Source organism: Miscanthus floridulus, chromosome 16 (assembly GCF_019320115.1).
Source record: "Miscanthus floridulus cultivar M001 chromosome 16, ASM1932011v1, whole genome shotgun sequence".
Taxonomy (NCBI): domain Eukaryota; kingdom Viridiplantae; phylum Streptophyta; class Magnoliopsida; order Poales; family Poaceae; genus Miscanthus; species Miscanthus floridulus.
In genome coordinates, this window is record NC_089595.1 from 21,413,135 (window position 1) to 21,417,533 (window position 4,399).

Here is a 4,399-nt window from a genome sequence, read left to right on the forward strand (position 1 = left end):
TGAAGCAGAATCATGGTGGTCATTATCTTTCTATGTGTAAGTTTGCCTACGATTCGAATAATGACACTGTGTATGTCAAGGTGACGGGAGAAGAGGATGCAAATCTGATTGCTGGGAGATCATTTAAGGTTGCAGGCGAAATGATGTCGTTCTATCGCGTTTTGAGTATCCGTGTTCGTCCAGTAGAAGACTCTTACTAGAGTGCTAGATGCCATCGGATTTTCCCTTTTAACTTTTCTTGAGTAGTATGGCTTCTTCTTTTTGAAGAAATGCTTTGAAGTATGTGGGTTTATTTGTGGAATTCTCTAGTTATGTTTGTATTAATTAAACAAGTTTTATATCTATAATTATGTTTGTAATAAATATTAGTTTTATATGTTTTTAATGATTTTTTCCCATGCCGTCAATGATTGATATGGAGTCAGTTGAATTATTTTCCTTTTTTTGTTAGTGTATTTAATTTTTTTCTTTTTTGCTGTATTTTTTACACTAAGCTGTGCTTTTTAATTTCATTGGCGGGTTTCTTTTTAGTTTGTTAGTTTTGGTGTACATTATATTAAGTTTCAAATAGTTGTAAGTATTCTTCCTTGTTCAACCTTTTTTTGTTTTCTTACATTTATATTTCCTGCTTGTTCATTTTTTGGATAATTTTTACTGTTGAAACACCCGTTTGGCAGCAAGCTGAAATCTGGTTGTTATTTGGCTTTGGAATAACCAGTTACTGAAAGACAACAAAACAACCATTTTTTCTTTTGTCTTTTTTTTTTTGTTGATGCTTCTTCCCTTTGAAACAACCGGTTATTGAATGACAACAAAACAACCGTTTGTTCAGTAGACAAACTCGATACAATATGTGCATAAGAACACGCCTTGAACAAAAATATTGGGTCCCAAATGATGGATCCGATCTGATCCTATATCCTATGGGCCGGCGATGGGGAATTGGGCAATCAGCTACCTCCTCTTGGGCAGATCAAAGGCTTTCTTCAAGAATCTGTTCGCTGCCTCATCGTCTCGGTAGCACAGCACGCGGAGGACGGTGTTGGCGTCGGACCGGCTCCAGCGTCTCGTCGTGGGCGTCACCGGCATCATCGGCAGCTGCGGCAACTCGTCAGCCGCCGCTGCCATCGGAGTGGAAGAAGCGTAGTGGCCGAGGAACTCATGGATGAGCTTCTCCGTGGGAACAGCCATGAGCGCCAGCACCCCTTCCGCCCGCGCCGTCTCCCTCTCGACGGTCTCCTCCGCCACCCCGAAGCCGCAGAAGAGGCGTTTCAAGCCCGCGAAGTCCTCCGCCACCGCCGTGTGGTCCGCGCGGGCGAAGGCCCGCCCACTGCCGCCGGCGAGGACGACCGTCAGGAAGGCCTCCACGGAGGCCCTCATCACCTCGAGCACGGCCGGCGCCTGCGCCTGCTCGGTGAGCACGCCGGAGAGGAACGCGAGGTTCTGCTTCATGACGCGGAGCGCGGGCCGGGCGCGCACGGCGGTGACGCCCCCCTGGTACAGCGCCTGGTGGAGGAACTGAGCGGAGTCGAGGAAGACGAGGCGGTACGCGGAGAGCTCGGACACGTGGTGGACGGCGGCGTCGAGGGCGGGGCGGGCGTGGTCGAAGGTCGAGCTCCGCGCGCGGCGGCGCCGCTGCCGATGTGGCGCCAGCGCGGAGGAGAGGGACCTGTCGATGCTCTGCAGGACGGCGAGGAGGTAGTGAAGCGTGTTGAGACGCACGTAGAGCCGCTGCGTGCCGCGGCTGGTGGCGGGGCGCACCGCGTGCGCCGCCGCGTGGTCTCGGTCGTCTCCTCGTCTCGACCGGCTCGACTCCAGCCTGGGCTTCTTGCTGCTCGTGACGATGTCGGCCCTGCCGCAGTCGAGCGCCTCCAGGTCGCCCACCTGGCATGGCGGCGCAGCCATCCTCCAGAGCTGCACGAGCTTCGAGTCCTGGTTGCACCGCGTCAATGGCGGCAGAGGTGGAACGTAGCTCTCCTTGGACGACCCTGCTTGGGTTGTCAGTCGTTGTCACTTGTGAGTGTGCCATGGGCCATGGCTACATGCGTGCATATGCTGTAACAAACAATCGTGCATGTGCATGCAAGTAGTTACCGCACCGCACGAGCTGGCAAGGAGCAGAGCGTACTGGTGGATGAGGTGATCGACGCCGTCAACCAGGCGCTGCAGCAGCTCCTCTTTGCACGCCGGCGCCACCTGGATCTCCAGCAGCTCATCCATGGTGACCTTGGCCAGCTTCATCAGGTCCACCGCAGACTGCGCGTACGGCTCGGCCTTGGACCTCGGGTTCCAGGTCTCTGCCTCCTGGGCCCTCCTCACGCACTCGTCCCCTACCTTTAACCGCTCATCCATCCAGCCCTTGACCAGGCCGAAGATGATGGAGTCCACGTCGTAGGAGGCCATTGGCGGCGGCAGCTGGTCTGCCGCCGGCGGGTCGTCCTCGCCAGCCATCTGTAGCAACCACTTGTCCAGCTTAGAAGCCGTGTGCAGCACGCGCACAGACTCGCTGCTCAGGCCGCACGCCGCCGCCATCCTCGACACGTACCGCTTCAGCAGCGCGCCGAAGCTGCTGTGGAGCGTGGCGGCGGCCACCGCCGTCGGGCACGGGTGCCACCGCCGGAGCATGCGGCTGTACACCTCTTTCTCCACCCTTGCCAGATCCTTGGTCTGCGACGCCACGTACATCAGGGCCTCGCAGGGGTCCTCGTCCACCTCCACGATCATGCTGTCCATCTTCCCGGCCGTGCCGGTCTCGTGCAGCTGCCATGCCGCCGCCACATGCTTGTTACATGCATGACACATGGAGGTCGTAGCAGATGGATACGTACATGGGTACATGGGTAGTCTGGGGCAACGTACGTACCCTGGTGAATGCACGCCTCATCGACGACTTGATATACCGCTCCACTTGCTCCCCAGCTGAAAACGATGAAGACGACGACCCAGTACTTGACGAGAGATCGCCGCTGGCAGCCGCCACCCGCCGCTGCGAAAGACGAGGGCACATCCTGGCTGAGCATCGTTGCCGCCAAGACAGCAAGTGAAACGACATTCTCCATCGCGACCAAGGAGCCTCCTCCTTGGTGGTCACCAAATGCCTCGTGGTAATCCAGCAGCTTGTGTTCCGCCCACGAACGCATGGACGCCAGTGTCGCCGACAAGATCCTGAGGTGCGCCGCCTCCAGCGCGCCGGCCTCGGCTTGCCTCTGGACGTCGCCGCGGACCTGCTCGAGCATCGCCAGGGCCGCGGACAGCAGGTCCGGCTCCATCTCCCCAGTCATCACGTACTTCTCCAAGAACAGCCACGTGAAGCAGACGTTGTGGATGGTGTCGTTGAGCCCGAGGATGTTCCACGTCTTCCTGATGAGCTCCATGAGCTCATCAACCTCGTCCAGCACCACCGTCTCGTCCCTGGCGTCGAACACAGCGCGGAGGAGGGTCAGGTACAGGTGCACGTTGAGCGGGTAGCCGTCGGCCCAGCGGCAGGCGTCGACGGACCGCCAGCACAGCGCCGTCACGGCGGCCGACAGGGCGCGCACGTCGAGGCCGCCGGGCCGCGTGTGCAGCTCGGCGGACCGGACAATCTCGCGGAGACCGGACGCCGAGGCGTTGCCGCTGTCCAGCGGCACGGAGGGGTGGGAGACGAGGCCCGCCTCGAGGACCCTGAGCTGCCGGAGCTGCCACGCGCGGTGCTCGCCGGCGTCGGAGAAGTCGGCGGGTTTGAGGTGGCGGAGGAGCTCCAGGGGGAGCACGAGGGAGTCCACCTTCCTGGACATCTGTGGGCCGACTAGGGAGCGCACGAGGGTCTTCCGGACACGGCTGTCGGTGTGCTCGCTGACCCCCATCTGCCGCCGCATGATCTCCGCCGACGTCAACGGGCGCCCGCCCGCCCCCACTGTGGGCCTCGTGTTCCTCGCGCGCAGGCCGAGCGCGCGCTTCAGGCGGCTCGTGACCGCCATGTTCTTTGCCGCTCCACCGGCGGCGGTAGGAGACGACGACGCCTCCGGGGGTGGTGCTCTCGTTGGGGGTCGCCCCCCCTCCTCCCCTGCCGCCTCTGGCCGCGGCGGATGGGCGCGTGCCGCCGGCGGGAGTGGAGCGGCATGCGCAGAAGAAGATCTCGTAGGAGGATTCCCGGAGCTCGTCCTGGGTGAGGGCCACGTCGAGGCGAGCGAAAGGCCACCGGAGCTCGGGAGGGAACGGACTGGGAATGGCGCCAGCCGCCGCCTCTGGCAACGAGGACGCCGAGAGGCGGCGCCGGCGGGCCATGGTGGGTGGGCGCCGATGGATGGATGGATGGATCGGTCGGTGAGGTAGCTAGCTCGTCGTCGTTGGAGGGTAGGGAAGGAAGGCGCCGCGCCGCCGTACGGTATGTACGGCCGGCCGAACGCCAACCCTGCAG

General features: G+C 59.9%; 1 pseudogene; it reads right to left on the bottom strand.

The window, feature by feature from the left end:
* Window positions 1–849: 849 nt before the first annotated feature.
* LOC136514111 (protein unc-13 homolog) lies at window positions 850–4,399 on the bottom strand (annotated as a pseudogene).